This window comes from Diadema antillarum, unplaced genomic scaffold, assembly GCF_040938485.1.
Source record: "Diadema antillarum isolate AM-2024a unplaced genomic scaffold, OU_Dant_1.0 seq00000696_RagTag, whole genome shotgun sequence".
Lineage (NCBI taxonomy): Eukaryota > Metazoa > Echinodermata > Echinoidea > Diadematoida > Diadematidae > Diadema > Diadema antillarum.
The window spans coordinates 1,540,050-1,563,451 of record NW_027271601.1 but is presented as its reverse complement, the minus strand read 5'-3'; the positions used below and the strand labels follow the sequence as shown (position 1 = coordinate 1,563,451).

At 38.8% G+C, this 23,402-nt stretch overlaps 1 pseudogene; it reads right to left on the bottom strand.

Moving 5' to 3' along the window:
* Positions 1–1,953: 1,953 nt before the first annotated feature.
* Positions 1,954–21,804, bottom strand: LOC139737568 (uncharacterized; annotated as a pseudogene).
* Between the last annotated feature and the right edge of the window lie 1,598 nt (positions 21,805–23,402).

Below are 23,402 nucleotides of genomic sequence, written 5' to 3'. Positions count from 1 at the left end.
TTTTAAAAAAATCCTTTAAAATTACAGCTCTTGACAGATACTGGAAAGCATATCTAGTGCAGTGAGAAAGCCATCTCTACATCTCTAAATTACTGCAATAGATCTAACATTAGCAAGTGTATGATTATAGAAATCTTTTCATTGGAGAGCACATATTTGGGGCAACATAAAGCCACGACTATGCATTGCATACAATGGCAAATAAATTGATCATGAAACTGCCACAAATATCTCGGGGTTTTATAGTAGTATTCTTTTGCATATAACATTCAGTCCAGGCCATTGTGTCTGTACAAAATCTTTAACACAACTACATGTACAAACAAGTATGAGCACTGGGAAAAAAAATAATAATAAAGTTTAAAAAAAAAAAAAAATTGACATGATATAGAAAAATCAAGAGAAAATGGCACAGTTCATCAAATGCACAAAGTCAAAAGAGCACACTATGTGTATTTCAACCATATACATGTACATAGAAATTAAATCCGTGCATGTTAAATTTGCTTTCATGTGATATTTGACGATTATAGTACAGGCATTCAAAATCACAAGAAACACATTATATGTATGTCTGTATATATACAAATGTATAACGTACAAATGAGCAAAATGAAATTCCTAAGAAAAGGAATGTCCAGTGAAACGAATCAAGGTCGATCAGAACTGGAAAAGGATTTTGAAAATTCATCTCAATTTACAAAAAAAAAAACTAAAAAAAAAAATCCCCAACTAGAAAAAAACAATGTTACTGATTATACAATCTCCACTGTATTTGGTGTATTTGCCTGGTCAGTGGCCAATTTTTTTTTGCCCCCACCCCCTCCCACCCCACAAAAAAAAAAAAGACTGCCACAGGGTCTGTAAAAGCTATCATATTCACAAGCACACTCACTTTTAACTACTGTTGAACATGGAAACTCTATTGGTCCAATCAAGTTAAAAATAATTCCTGGCCTGCGTTTGTAAGTGGAAGTCTATCTCAAGCCCAATGGCACTTAATTATACGTGCTCATCAAATTTCAAGCAGTGCAAACCGATCAAGACTCCCCTTGATTGGATAGCAGTGGCTGTTCATTACCTCTTAGCACCAGTCAAGTTCTCCCCTCTCACATCTACAGTATGTGACACTTGTCTCGACAAAGTTCTTGGACACCGCACAGTCATTCCAGGGCTGGAAATCACATCTGTGTGATGGCCTACTAAGGAAACAAACAAATAGGTTCAGTCTTGAAGGGAGACTATCCAACACGAACCAAGTGGAGGTCATGACCTTGTTGCCTAGTGCTGAACCCTCATTCATCACTCTGGTGGCACACCAGTCCTCTCCCCTGGTGCGTTTATCAACTCACTTCTGGCATAGAATTAAGATTTCAAACCAACTTTCAGGGAATTTTGGGCAGTTGGTAAACTCACAGCTGTTTTGATTATGGGGTAAGAAATATGTTTCCGAAACACCAAATAAAATGTGGTCAAAATGCATTTGAGCCATAAACATGTTTCTGTAGAGTTGATAAACACACAGTTTTGTTTTTTTAACACGTTAATAGCTTGGACCTGCCCATGCCAACCACTACCAACTACACATCTGTGCTCCTATAGTCAAATTGTGCAACGGAGCTGTAAAGCAACAAGGCCTCCCAATCAACTCCCTACGGCTGATACAGTGGACTCCCTTTATAACGAAGTTCTTGGGACCGGCAGTTTTCTTCTTTTATTTCAAAATTTCGTTATAACCGAACAAAATAAACAATAAAGAACAAAGAGCGGATAACTTTGCAGCCTGAATTTTTACTTCGTTATAACTGGAATTTCATTATAACCGTGTTCGTTATAACAGGAGTGAACTGTATACGCAACAACTCGAGAGACATGATCCAAAAGGCGTTTGCAAAATGTTCTGATTAAGACAGCCTAAGACATCCAACAGTGTGGTACTGCTGCTTTACGTCACTAGTCATCGTCAGACCAGTAATAGTCTGCCTCCCCATCCTCTTCCACGTCGTGTTCCATGATCGGTTCAATCTGGAAGGCGTCCACCACAGACGTGTTCAATGCTGCCAAGCCCACCCCGCCCTTCTTGTGGGCGATCTGTACAGGGTGAGTAAAGGAATGGAGTGAACAAAAAAAAGAATGGTAAAGTCCTATATAGAGGTACCTTTTTTACCCTATTGGTGGTTTACACATTATTCTGACTACATCATTCACTTAAATACATTGGGATTGGTAAAATTATATTCTTGTTTAATAAATTTTGCTACTGTAAAAGTGGAAATTTTCGCGGTGTTGAAATTTTCATGCATTTCCCGCAACCCGAAACTAGCGCTAAAATAAAGGCACGCGAATATTTTTGTTTGCCATATGTTCCAGCAGTTAATGACTTGATTCCGGGAATTAAAGACATGCGAAACTCTTCTTATACCGCCAAGCGCGAAAAATTAGTCGCACAAAAATATCCACTTTTACAGTATATCAAAGGTGTGAAAAGTATTCTAAAGGCTAGAGGTATTGCATTCACGGACATGACATGGTGTTCTACCTCATTTAGTCCCAATCTAATACAGAACTGCTTTAAAATTTAATTGTTGATATGCTACAAGTTAATATTGAACTATAAGGTAATAATAATAATAATAATAATAATAATAATAATAATAATGGCCTCTTGTAAAGTGCTGAAGTCCATCAAAAATGATGCTCATGGTGCTGTAAAATAACCAACATAAACAGTACATATACGTACATACGATAATGAACGATAATTTATCGGAACAATGAAATACAAAAACAAAAAAAATGCTACTTATACACAACAAAAATTGATGTCCAGAACATGAGAAAAACTGAACATATACTAATGTTGCCGTAATGTGTACAAAAAGACATCAAATTGTAATGATCATTCTTCTTTCACAATTAAGAATTGAGGTAGATACATAGATTTCAAAATCCATCCATAGCTGGCCTAAGATCTGCTCTAAATCGCAGTGGGGAAGTCCCCAGTCTAATACCACCATCTGAAAGGTTGATATCAATCAGTCACATGCCCGGTACTTGTCGTTTCACTGTGTAAACAAAGAAAGTCTAGAATTTTACTGCAACATCTATTCCATGACCATCTCCCCATGTGAAACTGTTATCTTTTTATTTTTTTTTTTCATGGCTAGACATGGCAGCACATCAAAAGTAATTCTCATGCCTTATTATCAGTTTGTCACACAGCAGGGGCAGATCCAGGAATTCCTAAAGGGTGGGGGGGGGGGGCACCCCCACATATTTTTCTTTATATTTCTTTTGTTTAAAAAAAAAAATTAAAAAGGGGCGGCGCATGCCCGGTGTTCGCCCGCCTGGATCCGCCACTGCACAGTGCAATGAATTCGTATGAATGTATGACAAACTAGAAATGTCGCTATGGCGACTGGTATGCCTCCGCCATAATGCATGATTCTCCTAATAGGTCTATAGTACATGTGGACAATGTGTGATTACATTTTCACAAAACTGGCAAAATATCAAAAGGACATGTTTGTCACAAATGTTTTGAATGTTCACCTTCCTTGACCTAGGTTTGATTGGATGAATAGGAGAGCACGTATTTGGGGATTTAAAGACTTTAACTTGACTTTGACCTTTCATAAGTTTATGCTTTGAGTAATTTTCGAGGTATGGAGAAAAAGTGCAATTTCTGTTTTGAATAGTAAATTGTTACCATTTCATCTGGCCTTTGACCCTAAAATTCATAAGAGTATTTCTGTCAAGTTTCAAGATAACTTGAGCCACTTCCGAGATATTGAGGAAGAAGTAAGTTCAGCACTTTCACTTGATCTTTGACCTTTTGACCTTTGACCTTTTTGGCAAAAAAAAAAAAGACTTCCCAGAGAATCTCTATTAGGTTATACATGCATACACCAAGTTAAAAAATATATATAATCCTGCTGGCCTTGCATAAATATGAGGGAAATAGTAAAATTTTGAAGGTTTGACCTTGACCTTTGACCCTGAACTTTGACCCATGAACCTCAAATTCCCTAGATAATCATTGCCAGTCAGTACATGCAAATATACTATGTTCTATGAAGATACCTTGAACAATTTCCAAGATACGGAGAAAAAAAGGGAAATATTAACATTTTTACTTGACCTTTTGGCCTTTGACCTCATGATCCCAAATATTCACCAGAGAATCTTTATTAGGTAATACATGTATACAATAGGTTTCAAAAAAATATCTTCTGGCATTTCATAGATATGGAGAAAATACTAAATTTTACATATTTGACCTTGACCTTTTGACCTTTGACCTTGAGCATGTGCACCCAAAAGTTGATAGGCACAACTTCCCTCCCTAATACATGTACATGCCAAGTTTCATTAGGATACCTTTAAAGGTTTTTTAGTTACGCTGTCCACAAAATTCATTACGGACAGACGGAAGGACGGACGGACGGACGGACAACCCGAAAACATAATGCCTCCAGCACCACTTCGTGGAAAAAATTGAAAATTGAAAAATTAGATATATCGCTACGGCGACTGATATGCCTCCGCCATAATGCATGGTTCTCCTAATAGGTCTATAGTACAATGTCTTGACAATGTGTGATGACAGTTTCACACAATTGGCAAAATATTAAAATGACAGGTTTGACACAAATGTGCTGAATGTTCACTTTCCTAGAATTAGGTTCAATTGGATGAATGATTAGAATGTCAGAGTGCAGGTATTTGGGGAACTGATGATTTTTACTTGACTTTTGACCCTTTTATATGTTTATGCATAGAGTAATTTTCAAGGTATTGAGAAAAAGTATAATTTCAGTATCAAATGGGAAAATAGCATTATCTAAACCTGGCCTTTGACCTTTGACCTCACAGTTCCAAAGAGAATCACTGTTAGGTTGAACATGCATAAATATGTAAGTTTCATGATGATACCTTGAGTTACTTTTGAGATATGGAGGAAAAAGTACAATTCAGCACTTTCACTTGACCTTTGACCTTTTGGCAAGAAACTTCCCACAGAATATATATTGGGTAATACATGTATACATCAAGTTTAAAAAAAAACCCAAAAACCTTCAGGCATTGCATAAATATAAGGAAAGTAGTGATACTTTGAGGAGTTGACCTTGAACTTTGACCCCCTGACCTTTGAACCACGACCCCCAACTTCCCTAGATAATCACTGCCCATTGGAACAAGCATATATACTAAGTTCCATGAAGATACCTTGAACCATTTGCGAGATATGGAGAAAAACATGAATTTTCAACCTTTTTTTTTCACAAAATAACCTGTGACCTTTGACCTTTGACCCCGTGACCCTAAAATCCCAACAAAGTATTATCCCCCAGGATATACCCTCATACCAAGTTTGATGTAAAACCACCACACGGTTCTTGAGATATCGACAAAAACAAAACGGGACGGACGTACGTACGGACGGACGGACGGACGACCCGAAAACATAATGCCTCTGGCCACTTCGTTGGCGGAGGCATAAAAAGTGTCCTACGTCCTTCCCCTACATGTAGAGGTGTAAAAGCTGACATACCTTCCTGGTGGTTTCTGGTGATTTCTTTGCTTTCCCCCTTACAGGCTTCTTCTTCTGAATGCCATGGATGTACTGCTCTGTGTGTTTTCTGGAGGTCACAAAACGAAAAGAGAGGAAGTCTCATTGGACAGCATATCGGGATCACAGAAAAATCTACAGTCATGTCTCCTTCAACACAGTACAGCTTTTTATGGAACTCGATTCTGTGGCGTTCACTCAATATCCATACAGATACAAAAACCCACACAAACACAGACCCAGACATAAATACACATACACAGAAACAAACATGCACAGCCACACACACAAACAAACTCAGACATACAAACTTCATTACTGCTGTTGAAATGGCATCACTGTCATCTTCTTCTCTACAACTATACATTAGTGACACAAAAATCATACAGACTAGTGAAAATGACATCTTTTGCATCAAAAGCCTCAAACTTATCCCAACAGGGGAATCCTTGTTTGCATTTAGTCCATTAACCGAGGTAAATGATTTGCTATACAATGAACCTAAAAACAATCAATCTATTTAAAAAAAAAAGAGAAAGATTAAAGCACTCTGGTCTGGTGAGAACTGCTCACTTTCCTTGAACCAGCAATGCAGTCATACCTACCTCTCAACAGAATGGAGTAATCCAGGACTAATGAGGGTGGAGTGGGGCGTCTTCTTGCCAGACAGGGGGGCTAGGATGGAGAAGAGTCTGGTGCTGGGGGTCTTCATGCGCCCCGTGCCTGGTGTCTTACCGACCACACCCTCCTCCTCTTCTTCCTCCTCCTCATCCTCATCATCGTCATCTAGATCCAAATTCAGGAGTGTCTGAACAACAAACATCATAGAGATTATTCAGAGGAGAATGTACTGCAAGGAGAATGACATATTACATGAATACAGTCAAAGAAAAAAAAATAATGAAAGCTTGAACAAATATGCCAAGTGCTCTTGACAGAAAGTTTAACATGCTTCTGAAATGCTTGTCTCGGTCATATAAATATGTTATAGATGTTTTCTGCATAATACTGTAATAATCCTCACACACTCCTCACATAAAAAGTAACTTTCTTAAAATTTTGTCGAGTGACATATAACTTTCATGACCCATCCTCACAAACAGCAATTCATCCATACAGATTTGGGAAGAAGTTGTACTTCTGGTCTTTTTGTATAAAAGGATATACCTGCAACATGCAAAGTTATATCAAAACATATAATTTGATTTGCATTTAATTAAAAGGCTAAATTTCCAACTTGTCTTGTGACATTCCCATAAATTTTGAATTCATAACAGCATTGAGTGCTACAGGAATGTTCATGGCATTAGATCCAGTCTGAAAGTATTTTTTTTTTTTCTGCTGGCTTATTGATAAACACATTTCTCACTTACAGATAAAGAGTTTCTCTAGACACATCCAAAAGTTGTATTTACCTGTGACAGTTTCAATGATGGGCTGTCATCTCTCTCAGGTAACTTCAACTTTTGGATTTGTCTACAGAACTCTTTATCTATATTTATCAACCATCCTTATGAACTTTAATATTTTGCAACATTTCTCACTTTCTTGGTCACTTTTTGCTTCTTGAAGGGTGTGGAGTCAAAGAGGTTATCATCGTAGTTCTGGTTTGTGCTGTTTCAATGAACTCCTTGAGCTGTCTCTTCCGTCTCATGGTTCCTTTGGCTGCCGTTAGTGTCACTGGTTCTACAGCAGCAAAGCAGAGTGGTAGCAACGTTCATTTGAAGGAGAATGGAAACCCGTATAACATATCTGGATTAACCCTAATCCTACCAGGTTTTTTTGAGGGACTTGAAACCACGGGGGGGGGGGGGGGGGGGGGGGGGGGGGGGGGGGGGGGGTGGTGGGATCGCATGATCTTATATAATCATTATATATATAATACATATTTATATATAATCATTATAATCAATATAATCATATAATCATGTGATAAACCATGATCAGCCATTGAAAGTAAAAAATATTTATTTTTATATGAATTAATTGCAAAAAACACAATTTTACATTGGATTTTGTACACAAAATCACGTTTTTTGAGCAATTTTTGGGTCGACAATATTTTTCAAAAAAATGTATGCCTCCTTGTTTTATGTGGCCCCTCCCACGACAATACCACCCACCGTGGTAGTCTGATTACGTAACGCTGACCCCCACTGCAATACCGGAAAGCCCAACGTGGCAGAAATTATAAACTCACATTCCTACCTCGCAACGCACTTGAGTCAGACGTGCTTTCTATATCCTCGGTGTCTACATGAGTGAATGCTAGTTGTATTCATATGCAAGTATATTACAGGTGTGGCTTCAAAACGGTATGCACGGGAGCGACAAATTTGGTCTCAAAAGTTGCGCAATACTTGAAAGAAAAATGTTATAAAATGTCGCGGCGAGAGCATCATGCATTGCGGAATAATCACACGAAACGTCGAGGGGGGGGCCAAAATGCCCCCCGGGAAAAAGTTTAAGGGAATGCAGCAATATCAGTAGTAAACATCAGTGAAGAAGTTTGAGAAAAACTGAACAACCCATCCAAACATTATGATTTCTACAGTTTGGTGCAGCCACTGCTGGATGACAAGACTACGTTTTGTGACATATATGGAAAATTATATACAGTTTAAAAAAACAACAACAATTAAACAAACATATCTTCGCTTTTCTACCAAAATGACAACTCCTATTTGACTCTAGGTCAGATAATTAATGAAAACAGAAACTAGAAAAATGTGCACAATGTCAGGGGTACCTTTAGCTGCTTTTTGGTTTTCCTTCTTGCTGGACCTGGGCTTTGTGCTGGACTTGCTGGTGGCAGTGAGTTTGGCCTGGTGCATCTGTTGGCATTCCCAGTCGGTCTTGGTCCCCACAGAGGAGGCGACTCGCAGCCAGAACTGACTGCTGCTGGGTGGTATCATCTTCAGCGCCCTGTGGACATAAAGAAAACTTCTCTCTCAATTTTTGTTTTTTCAAGGGCACTGCTTTCTTTCATCTTTTGTAATATCACTGCACTAAGCAGCTTTAAATGGAAAGTCCACCCAAATTAGAATCCTTACAAATAAATACCAGTTACTGCTCATATAAGTCAAGTGTAAGATTCAGGTGCTTTGCTCTAGGTAAGAACTGAATACAGAACTTTACATTCCTATCATGTATCATTTCCATGGAATGCTCATTACGGAAAAAGTTTTGTGTTTACTATCAACCAAATGAATGTCCGAGTGAAAAATATGCTATATATGTAGTATCGCATGCAGCATTTTATTGATTCCAATTCTCCTTCCCTTCTGTTTTTGCGATGTGATCTCTTTGGAAAGTCGTTACACTACACAGAACAATGCAAGTACCCAAGTGCTGTATCATGCTTGTATCCAAAACACCATGCAAGAAAACTTTTAAAACATCGCAGAGACAAAAATTTTATGCTACAGCATGCTTGACTCACCTCTGCAAGCGATGCATTTCATCAGGACTCCATTTTTCTCCCCTCTCCACCGCATCTGGATGAGCAACTGTTTTCTTCTTCCGCGACACTCGCGCTCTCGGCGTCTCATCGCTGATCTGCCGACTTTCTGCGATTTCCACATCTTTCTGCTGTTGAGACTCGGTTGATTCATCAGCTTTAGGCTTTCCCCTCTGGACAGACTTCTGTTTCTTAGCTTGTCTCGGGCGATCAATATTTCTTTCACTGATTGCATCAACATCCGAGCTCTCCTTATCCCTACTGAGATCCTGATGGTCAGTTTGGGAGTGACTCGTCTTGGTCTGATCAGAAGTCTTTTCAGTCTCACCCTTCTCGTCATTCTTGGGATTATTCCTTGTCTGCTCAGCATCAGCTCTATTCAGTAAGACTGTAGGAAGCATGTTGGATCCCAGGAGAGGTTGTTGAGAATACTTGGAGTCTTTTGTCCTTCTGTGCCTGTGCAGACTGCTTTCATTTGTGATCGTAGGAGGTGCCTGTTTTTCCGTGCCAGCTGAACTTAGAGGCTGTGTTTTTGATGTGTCCTTAGTACCTTTCACACCTCTCGCACTGGACCGTTGTGATTTCTTATCTCGTTCGGCTGATGAGATGTCACTGCTGAAGTCTTCATCATCAGACACAGAGTAGGAGCAATCCTCACTGCTCCTTGATTTGGAGACATCTCCCTGGCCCACTCCATCTCGAGACCTGCGGCTGCTCCTAGAGAGGCGGTGCTGCCGGTGTTTCTCCACCACGCCCATCACAGCACCGTACAAGTCATATCTATTGTGGGAACCACTCTTGTCCGTCGAAACCCGCTGGTCTTTTTTACTCTTCTCTGACACACTCACATCCCCTAACCTCTCGTCAACCTCACGCGGAGACTTCTGGGGGGCGTGATTGTTGCATAACCTGAGAGGAGTCCTTCTTGTTGGAAGAGGCTCATCACTCTGAAGATTCTTTTCTATCCTGTCTGGACGACTTCTTGTAGTTCTTTCCTCTGAATCACCAGCATCTGACTCCTGCCCCTTTGCTCTGCTTGGTTTCACAGACTCCCGCTTGGTAGGTGAGGAGGCTAGCACTTGTTCTTCCACCACATCCTTCTCCTTTGCTGCAACCCTATCTTGTTTCACCTCCATCTTGCTGGTCCTCTCTCTCGCAGCTTTCCTCTTGGATGTCCTCCTCCTGCCATCCTCGCTCTCGACGGAAGACGTCGGCTCAAGATCGCTATCCGTGACATCACTCTGAGAGCTGCGATCCAGTGAAGATTCATTTCTTGATTTCCCATGCCTCGTTCTGCGGGTTTTGCCCAATCTCTTAAACAGTCTTTCCTCCCTCTGGAATGTGAAGAACAAATAATGCTCACAATGTAGGTATATTTCAAGTCTGCATACAAAAAAGAAAATACATAAATAAATGAAATACATGAATTAAAAAAAAAAATAAAGCAAATACATGGGAGTAAAGCATTTGGAAAAGTTGGTAATGTGAAATAGGAACATTAATTTTGGCTCTAGGTATCCAGAGGGCTGTTTTGCTCAAATCTAAATCACTCTCAAGTTCAATTCAATTGATCTCAATCAGTCCTCAAAAGTTAGGATCTGTTTCACTGCCATTTGGGAAGAACATATTGGCCCGAATTCACGAAGGTGGTACAAATGAAACCATGGTTTAAACCATGGACAAAAACCATGGAGCGCCAGGTGTCGCACGGAATATTTCGTTACGAAATTGGTCATTTCGTCGACAAAATGACTGTTTCGTTAACGATATTATCATTTCGTGGACGAAATTTTCATTTAGTTACAAGATGCTGTCATTTCGTTACAAAATAATCATTTCATCGACGAAATGACTGATTTCGTAACGAAATATTCCGTGCGACACTTGGCGCTCCATGGTTTTTGTCCATGGTTTAAACCATGGTTTCATTTGTACCACCTTCGTGAATTCGGGCCCTTGGGTCTACCTTGCCACATTCTAGAATATATCTTGAATGTCTAAGTATCCTTTCCAAGTAGATCTGATCTGATTTGTCGAAACTGTGGGTTCATTGTTTGGCTTGATATACTCGTAGTTCCCATGTTAATGAAACAGGGCCTCAGACACGTAATACAGACACACAACTTACTTCTCAGCTCTCTCCCAAGCTATGTCAGTCAGCTTTCATTATACAGTGCACTCCCGTTATAACGAAATACTCGGGACCGGCAGTTTTCTTTCGTTATAACGAAATGTCGTTATAACCGAACAAATAAAATATATAACAAAAACAAGGAAACCACACATATATCATATTCTGTTTGTTGAATACTCATCTTATGCTGTGCAGCTATGTGAAACGGGATGGTACACTGTACCTTTTAATTTCGTTTGGATATTACATTAAACAGAGCATAAAATTGACGGAAACTGTGCATGATACACGGAGCGAACATACCGCAGTGTGAAGCATTCGCCCATGCTTGTTACGCTATTTTCGAAAGCGATCCGCATTTCGTTATAATGGAGCACATTTCTTTTGTTTTTCTTTGTCCGTGGGGCTCGGAAAAGACTTCGTTATAACGAAAATTTCGCTATAACCATGTTCGTTATAAGCAAATTTTGTACCATAGACATTAATGGCAATAATTTTGGGACCAGAAGTTTTACTTCGTTATAACAAAATTTCGTTATAACCATGTTTGTTGTAACGGGAGTGCACTGTATATCTTTTGGACATATGAAGTATTGTGTTCTTTGATCTCATGATATGAATGAGCATGAATAATCTAAATTTGATACAAGGAAAACTACTTTATCACCCAGACTGCTTCAAAAAAGTGTGTTTGATGTGAACCATCTGGGAATTTTCTACGTCAAGTTTTGTGATCGTCCACTCTACCTTTGAGATTTTGATTGACCCCTGTAACCTCACGCCGGTGACAGAGACAGGGGTGTAGTCAATGGACCCTTCCAGGATCTCAGTGGCATCATTGAGGGCAGGAATGGAGCGCTGCCGCTGCCCAGACCAGAACTGGAGGGGTGGGATGATCTTCCTCCCACTCCGTGTCTTCTCCACGTCATTGATGTTGATGCAGGTGGGCGTGGCTGGTTTAACTGTGAGGTGGAGTTTGTCAAATGTTGCATTAAAGAAATGCCTTTAAAGATACCCATATACAAATGCTGCATCTTTAATCTACAAATAAATATAAAACAAAAATGAATGCAGTGTTTGAAGTCTAAGACTAACTAATAATGGGGAAAAGAACATAGAATAATTCTTTTCAAAATTAATGCAGATCTTAAAAGGATTTTGCTTGAACATGTCACCAAGCAAATCCTCAAATGGAGTCTGCAAGTGCCATCAAGCGATATCAATAAAACCTATATCTTCATGGGCAAATCTGACTTTATCACTGATTGGCTGCACACAGTCACATGATTTCCAGTTACTGATGTTAACAGCCTCAAAAATGCACTAATGCACCAGGCAATATTTGTATGATAATTTTTGTTGGTACATTTTGTATCATGTCATAATTTGTTTTGCAGCGCGCACTGAAATCTTTTCAAGTTTGAAATGGGCTATAAACTTGACATTATTCTTATCATTACATTCTTTGATCTACTTGGTTGCGATCTCCTGAAATCCCATTCATAGCCTTATTTCTTCACAGAACATGGGATGAATAGTTGCTCTATTCTGTTTGACACAGTATACCATGAATAATTTGATAGTGTTGACTTCTCCTACCTTTCAAAAAGCGGCACAAAGAATCTAACATGTTTACAATCACATGCATTTAGAGAGTCACAATCACTCACAATCATCACACCAGATAACATCACAAAATTTCCAATTAAAAAAAACTCAGCCATATCGTCTGTTGAGAATGAGAAGGGCGTTAAGTTGTCTCGAACACTATGGGTTTTGTGAGAACTTAACGCCCTTATTATTCTCAACCGACGATATGTAGCAGATTTTAGAATCTAAAATCAGAGCTGGAAAGGAGAGGAGACCATTCATGTGCAAGCTACTCAAATGACTGGTTTGAAAATTTCAAAGGATTCCTATGCTCACTGCTGTTTTTCGGGCCAGCCTGGGTCTTCCTAGCTGAGGATTTGGTAGATTTTTCCTCCTGAGCTCCTAGTTCTCTCCCTGTCTTCTCTACAAGTGTCTGAGGTGTTGTCATTTTAGTCTCATTCCCTCCTTCCTTCCGGGCCTTTCTTCTGGCGGGTGTAGTGCTCTTAGTTGCAGCTTTGGACTTTTGGATGGTTGCTTTCTTCTCCTTCTTGTTCCCTCTGCCCTTGACCGCCGATCCAGGACTGACATCGGACCTAAGTGTTTGAAGAATGCAGCTGGATCAGAAAGTCTCAGGGCAAAATTCACGATATGCAGCTATTGAGCAGAAGATTATGAGTGCAAGATTGCAAGATAGTCACCGTGTACTATTCAACATGAAAGCGCAGTGATACATGTTGAGGCTTTCAACATATTTTGTACTGCTCAATCTGAATTATCTAGAAACTCCTTTTGTTTTGTTATCTTAAAAAAAAGACTTGTGAAAGCAAGTCTGGTGAATTGCCCTAGGCACTGAGAAGCATGACTTTTATAAAAGAGCTTGACATTTTACCACTAGCATATTGTCACAACATTTGTGGTAGAGACACTCACTCAGTTGATAGCTCCTTTGCTTCTTGCTGCAGCAACTCTTTCCAGTTGGACGGAAAGCCTTTCTGGAAGCGTTGAACCACACGTGGTGAGAAACCTTGGAGAAAAAAAACAACAACAACAACAACAAATAGAAATGTCACCATAGCGACTGGTATGCCTCCACCATAATGCACGATTCTCCTAATAGGTCTATAGTACATGTGGACAGTGTGTGATTACATTTTCACAAAATTGGCAAAATATTAAAATGACACGTTTGTCACAAATTTGTTGAATGTTCATCTCTCTTGACCTAGGTTTAATTGGATGAATAGGAGAGCATGTATATGGGGAATTAAGGACTTTAAATTGACTTTGACCCTTTCATAAGTTTATGCACTGAGTAATTTTCAAGGTGTGGAGAAAAAGTGCAATTTCTGTATTGAATAGTAAATTGTTACTATTTTCATCTGGCCTTTGACCCTAAAATTCATAAGAGAATCACTGTCAGGCAGAACATACATTAATATGTACTAGTTTTCAAGATAACTTGAGCCACTTCCGAGATATGGAAAAAGAAGTAAGTTCAGCACTTTCACTTGATCTTTGACCTTTTGACCTTTGACCTTTTTGAAAAAAAAAAGAAAAAACTTCCCAGAGAACCTCTATTGGGATATACATGCATACACCACGTTGAAAAAAAAAATTAATCCTGCTGGCATTGCATAAATGAGGGATATAGTAAAATTTTGAAGTGTTGCTCTTGACCTTTGACCCCTGACCTTTGACCCCATGAACCCCAAATTCCCTAGATAATCACTGCCAGTCAGTACATGCATAAATACTATGTTCCATGAAAATACTTTGAACAATTTCCAAGATACGGAGAGAAAAGTGAAATGTTCACATTTTTACTTGACCTTTTGACCTTTGACCTCATGACCCCAAACTTTCACCAGAAAATCTTAATTGGGTAATACATGTATACACTAAGTTTCATAACAATATCTTCAGGCATTGCATAGATATGGGGGAAATAGTGAAATTTTAAGCAGTTGACCTTGACCTTTGACCTTGAGCATGTGCACCCAAAAGTTAATAGGCACAACTTCACCCCCTATTACACATACATGCCAAGTTTCATTAGGATACCTCGAAAGGTTTTTAAGTTACGCTGTCCACAAAATTCATTACGGACAGACGGAAGGACGGACGGAAGGACGGACAACCTGAAAACATAATGCCTGCGGCACCACTTCGTGGCGGAGGCATAAAAAAGGAATTTCAGTCGCAAAGTGAAAGCTAGAATAGCGGGAAAGAAACCTGCTCCTCCAAGAAGGGCTTGAAGCCACTGATTCCGTGCGAGATTACTCATAGGCATTCAAGTGCTTACTTTGTAGTCACTAAGATAAATCCAAACACAACACAACACAGGTGGGAATAGTTTCAGCAATGTAATGAAACAAAATTTCAACATATCACACTAGTGTGCTAGAACATATGACAATTATTGTTCGTAGCAGAAATCTGACACGGAACATTTTCACTGCAGCACTGCTTATGAGAACGTAACTTGTACAGAAAATTTGGCAAGCATCGAGAAATTGACGAGAATGAATTGAATGATTTAGACAGTTTGAAATATTGGTGTACCTTGATCAATGGTCAGGAGTTTGTTGATGTTTCCTTTCAGCCGATAACGTGAGCCTGAAGAGGTCTCTACGACACGACTGGAGATGCGCACTGATATGGCGGTACTGTGCCAGAATGCACCAGCTGGGTCTTCCCTGTAAAAGCAGAAACATTTCTTAGTCATTTCTAAGAGGGATTAAAGTGACCTCAAACTGTCTGTCAACCTTGAAACCACCAGTCCCAGTCAATCATCCCATAGGACAGCTTCTAAAAGATTACAATACCCCTATAGACAGCTGTCCTGACTAGTAATTGTTGCAAAGTAGTGGTCAAAAGTGACCATTGCCTTAGTTGGGATATCCATTACAAGGAATGCTTACAGTCCTGAATTGTAAATGCAAGCTACAAGTCTTTCAAAGATGATTGCTCTACATAACACTCCTTCAATAAGAGTTGATCAAAAATCTCCTCATTACAAGGAAACTCATTTGAACATATCACATTAACTTATATTACATCACATTTTTTCTCCAAATTACTGAGAGAATAACACCCTTGCCTTTTTTGCTTGGAATATAAAGAAGCATATGAACGATATCATTGTATTGTGAAAACATGTCAGAATTTGGCATTCCGTAAGTTCAGTGATAATTTGAATTTCTTGAAATTGGAGATAATAAAGAATGTCTCTGGTACTCTTTGGGGCAGTGACACAAGACAGAAATGAGGCATAATGAACCAAAACTTTTGAAAAAAGGAGGCAGAATTTCTCACTCTCTATGGCCCTCTACAGAAACATGCTTGTGACTTGATCCCAGCCATTTGATGATCCACTGATCAAGTACAGTTTCAGTCTTCTGTTGACAGGATGATAAAAAGAAGCAATTTTCATTTAAATGGAAGTCACATACTACTCTAACATAAGGAAGCAGTTATGCATGAACTTGTGACACTGAGACATATGCATAAACTTATCTGTATCTAAATTTCTGTGTTCAAAGTTTGAGATGGGATACACATTGCTATTCAAAGACCTTCTTTATAACTGGTTTCTAACACTGATATACTACAGAGTAGTGACATTAATGATTCTGCAAGGAATTTGGATACCAGGTACAATTAATTCATGAACAATGAACATGCATTTCTTGCATCTGAAGAGAAAATATTGGTCTTTTTTTTTCTTATGAAGCAAAACAGTGGTTATGTGTAATTACTGTAAGAAAACATCCACAACATTCTATGACTGATCTCAGATAAGGAAAATGATCACTCAGCAAGGGATTCATGTGTTAACAGGTATTCTGAAATCAACATTGGTAGATTTCAGGTCCATGTGCCTGTGAGGATGACAACATGGATAATAATATCCTGCTTCAATGAACCCCCTTCATCTTTGCTTTGAGATTTGTCATCATTGATCATGCCAGTAGTCCATGTCTACTATAGTGCTTTGCTCCTATGCCATCTCTGGTCGACCTCACAATACAGTAACCCCAGTAAAGCTAAAGCAATGCCTCAAAATGTGTTACAGTTTGTGTTATGTTAGATATATCTAAATGAAATGGTCAAATTCTCTTCATTTGGAATTTTTAGAAAGATAATTCAGCGAAGTTTTTCTACCATTTGTGAGTCCAAATTCATTTCCTAAAATTTGCTAATAATGTAATTCTTCACAGCATTATATGTAAAAGACAGTTGCCTGTGTTATAAGACTCAGTGGCTAGTTTTGCCATTATTCAATGAAACTTATTAACTTAGACTGGCCTTGGATGTCTTTGGGGTCTCTGTCCAACCATCATCAGCTGGTTCTGCAGACTCCTTGGGTGTTTCTGGCACAGAGCTGAGATGATTTGCTGATGATATCATTTGGCCTTTGGATATTGCTTTTGCTGCCAGGGGAAAAATGTTAAGATAATACAATAAATGAATGACAAATCAGATCATCATCTTCAACACATGGACATAACATAATATTCAGTCAATTTGACTCTTTAACTCTATGCAACCAGCTTCCTTCTGAATACAAAGTATGCAGAGATAAATTCAAAGAACTTGTTTTTTATCAACTCTGCAAAAACTGTTAGTACATAAATAAATAAAAAATCTACAATTTACACTGCATTCCACTTCATATGTGACCTCTGATTAAAAGTGAAAGAGCTAAAACCTCTCATGGGAAATTCCTATAAAACTTATCAAAGCACTATACATCTCATGGTACTCAATACAAAGTAAACCCTGCTTCACTTTCAAAGGGTCACCAAGAGTTAATGCATTCTATAGAAACACCACAGCATCTACTCCAAAGCCCTTGAAAGTGCAAAGTTGAAAACTCACAAAATTACCGATTGCTTTAAACAATGTGTCGTTGTGCTTGCATACTCACCTTTACAACTTCTTGTGACTCTTTTGAATGACCCATCACTGATTGCCTTCTGAGTATCTTCCACAAACTTTGATTGTGTTTGATCATGTCTTGATTCCTGGTTCTCCAAGTCCATTTCTCCACCATCCTCATTTTGCCCAACATCCATGTCCATTGCTTCAAATCCAGTTTGTTCTTGTGATCCATCTTCACCCCTGGTCCCTTCAAGCTCATCACTGTGTGATGCAATGCTTGGTTCGTCCTCTGGAGTAATCTCTTTCTGCTTGTCTTCTTTTCTCTTTGGGATGGAAGATCTACTGCCAGTGTCGGTTTCTTTACCGCGACTGTGCAACGCTTGCCCCTGTGTGGTCCCTTTCTTCTTCATCTGATGGAACAGCTGTGCTACGGGGGACATAGGAGGCACACCACCAGTGGAGGCGCTATGCTTCTCTCCTTGAGGTGATGCAAAAGGGACCTTGAATGGTCCTGATTTTGCCGACGCCCTGGTCTGAGGAGCAGATGTTGAAACCATGCCTGGAAATACATCCTTGTGAATCACCTATGTGCAAGTGTCACACCAAAAGAAGTGGTTAAGTTTTTACCCATCCATTGACAAATTCATGGAAAAGTTTGACATCATGGTTATTCATAGGACATATCAAAAACAACAACATCAAATCAACGAGCTACTAAAATCATCCGAGTTAGTTTCTGCTGAGTATGATTGTATGATCTGTATCATCCATCCAAAGTTGTTACTAACCTCATCTGAATTATCAAAATAATGCTGTTACCAGTAAAGGACATAGATCAGACATCCAGCCTAACCAGCATGGTTTATTATTTTTTTTCCCTACATCTACATTGTATGAGGAAAACAATCTTATAATACACATTGAGTTTCATTGATTATCAACCACATTTTCCAAGTCAAGTCACATAAAACTGGATCTAATGGATGAATCAATTTTGAAATGCATGCTGGTCTAAAATGTACATAGATGAAGTAAATATTACAAATACTTTGTGAAGCACATAGCAGCAGCTACACATCCATACATCAATGAAAGGAATCAACAGGGCTACATTGTACATTCCACTCTAAGTCAAATTGAGAGATATCGGACTCATTAAGAAACACAAAACTTAATGGTTGTGATGTTTGCTGAGATGACAAGAGGACTTACCTTTGCCAGAGGACTCTGTCTGTAGAGCTCTTCAAAGTGCTCGACGTAGTGCTGATATGTCGGGATTGGCCTTCGAAGGGCACTGACATTGATTCTGTGTTGTAAAAATATCCACAGAACAAGAATGGCCATCACTGCATTACATGATACAATGTACATGACAAGCCTAGTAATACACATGATTTAAATTGGCATGACATGTTTAAAGTTAAAGTACATGTAGTCCTGCTGAATAAATAAATGGGCCTCATAATATACATGTATCTTTAAGTTTCTTCCTCCTTTTAATATTTCCCCTCTCCTTCTTTTTTTTTTTGGAAAGACTTCCTAACAGCTGTATGCCCCCCCCCCCCCCCCCCCCTCCATGCCCTACCATCCATGCCCAACTAGACCTACTAATTCTGCCATACCACTCTGCACTACCCCTACTGGTAATAGCTACAGATGCACACACACAGACATTTGGCAAGCAGGTGGGATATGCCGAGTGTGGGGGGGGGGGGGGTGGGGGAGAGGACATAAGGAAGTCTTGCTCTTATTCTCTCGCATTTTCCCCCTCATCCCCCTTACATTGTTGCAGATATAAAATGTACTGTACTGTACACCACTACCTCATGCCCACCACTGGCGAATAAGCTACAAACCCATTGACGAAGGGCTGATTTTGCTAACATGCAACTCATCCTCAGCGGGGTTAAAGGTCCATTTTACCTTTGGGAGCAGTGATTTCAAAAAAGTTCAAGATATCACATTTGATGCATATGTGTAGGTCTGTTGTATCACAAAACATTCTACCATATAAAATTTTTGCAATAAAGCCTAAAATATATGGAGGTATCGGTGTTTTTCTCAATAAACCGTAACTGTAGACAGTTTAGTCTGGAGACATTTTAACTATTGTTCACATTTTGTGTACATTTAATAGTTCACTTAACATTGATTTCACAGATTCAAATTTTTACAATGGCTGTTTCGAGCCCTAACTCACATTTTAGAACTATTTGGAAGCACTAATGCTGGGTTTTTGTTTTATAGCTGCAAATGGTAAATTATGCCTTTATATACGGTAGATGTACAATCGTATTAAACTAATTTGTAGACACACATTACAGCTGTACATCATGAATTACCGGTACATCATGAATTCTGCCTTCCATCAACCTTTCTTAGTTTAGATCACAGGTGTACATGCCTTTCGTGCAAGCATCCCTGCTGCATTCAGCGCGAACTTGCGCACGGACAGGAGGAGATTTCTGTACATATGTAGCATTTTAATGCATGGCTCACATGCTGTCTGTGCTGGATGCCACTGGACGCTTGCATGAAAGGTGCCCAAAGGCTGGTGGCAGTGCAGTTCACAAAGAAGTGAACCCGTAATACCTGCAAAGTGATTTAGTTTGCTGACAAATTTGAGTACCCACCTACTCTATCATGATCAGTGTGGAATAGTAATTTGGAATACAATACATGCACAAGATCAGGTTAGTTCTGATTTTTTTTTCTCTCTTTGTGAATATTTGTAAAATGATGTCAGATTTAAGTTTCATGGGGTTGATTCATGCATGGAGAGCCTTAGAAAAAAGCACAGAAGATTTCAAGTTGGATCAGGCTGATATGTGCAGCAGCCCTGCATTGAGCGTCCATGTTTTGGTGGGTCGCTGCACATCGGTTACATAAATCTCAATTTTTGCCAAAAAGCACAGACAGAATCTTTTCTTCTTTTTAACTTTATCATAGAAAGTGGACATGTATGGACATGTATGGGTAACAAAAAATAAATGTCAGTGCGAACTTGTGACAATTTATAGATCTAGATTCTAGAGGCTTTTCCTATGTCAGATGTGAGATGGATGATAAGTGAACAGGGCCGGGGGCCTCGACATGAGCATCTCATCCCGAAGGGCTCAACATAAGCATCTCGCCCTGCATACAGTAGACCCCTACCTAGACTACTAAGCTACTAATGTAAATCAAGACAAGTCAATGAAAATTCAACACCTGCCAGCATGCATTCAACTTCAGGCGTAAGGTTTACATTTGATTTACGAGAATCTAAGGGACTAGGCAAAGTCTTGAGTGAGACCTCTTTCAGAACAAAAGCGGGAGGAATATACCAGAATTATATAACCCTTACCACATGTTAGTAAACTATAGATCTAGTAGCAATTCAAGGGAATGTGATGATGTGTAAATTTACTTTTCATTTAGAAAAAAAAAAATGGTTGTGTGTTATGAACTGTTAAAATAATAACAAATAGAGCTCTAGAGACTAGGTCTAGCCCCGAAGAGATATTTTTCTGTCTGGACATGCAATACAATTTCTGCACAGCACCTACCAAAAAGTTATTAATGAATGAAATTAATGTCATGGTATGACGACACCGAGGGCGAGGGGCAAATACGCCCACTTCCAAGGTACATGTATGCATTGTGTAAATTTCATGTCTCGGAGATCGGAGATGGTCGAGTCTTGATGAGAAGCGACAGAAGAACAGAACTCAAATTCAGAAGATGTCACGTCATAGAAGACAGAAAAATCCGTCTGTATAGTGGAGTATTTTATCATCTTTTTACCTTTATGGCTCAATAGAAGGAGGGGATTCCGTGAATTGAAGCCAGAACGCAGTCTCCGTAGAACAAATCACACCACTACCACACTCCTGTCTGTAGATACCATTTATTGTCTACTCGGAAGAAAAACAAACGAGAAATACAACATGTGGGACTACACCCAGAGTACTTTTTTTTTGGCCTGGCCCGATCCTATTTCATTTCAGCATTCGCCAAACTCGTTATCAATAAGAAGTCATATTATTGTCAGTCTTCAAACTACCATCACTCACCCTTTCACGTTGTTCTTCAGATCAGCCATTGCAGTATCTTTCCAGCCTTACGGTGTCACGGTACAAAATCTCACGACACACAATCGGTTTGAATTCTGAAATATCGGCGCCATTTTGAGAAGGAATAAGCATAGTCTGATTTTCAGACTTTCAAGTGTTAATTTTTGTCTTCCGGGCGCATGTTTTACATGACAGCTCGAGAATCCACCCAAATCCAAAACCAACTACCGCCTTCTGCAAGGACGCCCTCTTTGGAATTCGATTCCTTGTTTTCTGGCAAAATAATAAAGTAAATAGACCCTAGACAGATGTTGCATCAACTAGGAAAAAAAATGGGCAAAATGTTTACAAAATAACACACAGTGCATGTGCTCATATGAATATCAGATGGAAAAAAAAAAGTAAGAAGAAAAAAAAACAAACAGTGACCGTGACGCCCACCAAGTATATACAGTATGCATTGTTCCTCCTAAATTATATATATATATATATATATATATATATATATATATATATATATATATGTATATATATATATATATATATATATATATATATATATATATATATGTTGTTCTTTAATTTATCTCGCATACTACATGAATCTTTTGCAAACGTTTGAACAACATCATTTCATGACATGTGTACTTTGTACTATGTTTTTGATTTTCATTGATAGGAAATAAACTATGATTGAATTGAATTGAATTGAATCTCTTTCAAGATTCTGGAATGTCTCATGTTCTGAGTAAAATTTTGCAGCCTGTATATCTTCCTCAGATAGAATGTAGTGACTTATGTATGTGACAATCACTGAGCACTGCCAAGGGGTTTTGAATCGTGGACCTCGGAATTTAAAGGCTGCAGCTATTATTACTCAGCCACACCCCAGTCGCATGACTATTTTAGAATAACTTGTCAGCATTTACTTGTGAAATACCACATGTTGACAGTGCAGTAGGCACTATTGGATGCCATGTGTATGTTTTTGTGTCATCTGTATACAATCAATGTATATTCATGTCCACTGATCATGATTTTATCATACTGTGTGCATGGATGATTAATTGTTATTAAAGGACAAGTTCACCTTCATAAACATAAGGATTGAGAGAATGTAGCAATATTAGTAGAACACATCATTGAAAGTTTGAGGAAAATCAGACAATCCGTTCAAAAGTTATGATTTTTTGAAGTTTTTGTGCAGTACCCGCTGGATGAGAAGACTACTGCAGTGTATGAATAACTTAGATGTCATATGCGTACAACAATACAAGGAAAATATAAAGAGAATTTCACAAAATTCCATCTTTTGAAAAAAGTACACATTCCCCTGACTCGTTACCGATAAATGTTATGGGTAATATTATTCCCCCTGCCTTTAGAAAGAGGCAAGTCAATTGCTCTTTTATCATGCGAAAAAAGTGAAAATATGTTGAATTTTCTTTTACATTTTCTTTATGCCGTTGTACGCATATGACTCACAAGCTTTAGTAGTCTCCTCATCCAGCGGTTCCAACACAAACATTTGAAAAATTCATAACTTTTGCATCGATTGTCCAATTTTCCTCAAACTTTCACTGATGTGTTCTACTGATATTGTTGCATTTTCTCAATCCTTATGTTTATGAAGGTGAACTTGTCCTTTAAAGGTAATCTCCAAATGTAAGTTTTCCTGGTTTGGCAGTTATGAAATCTTTTACTGGA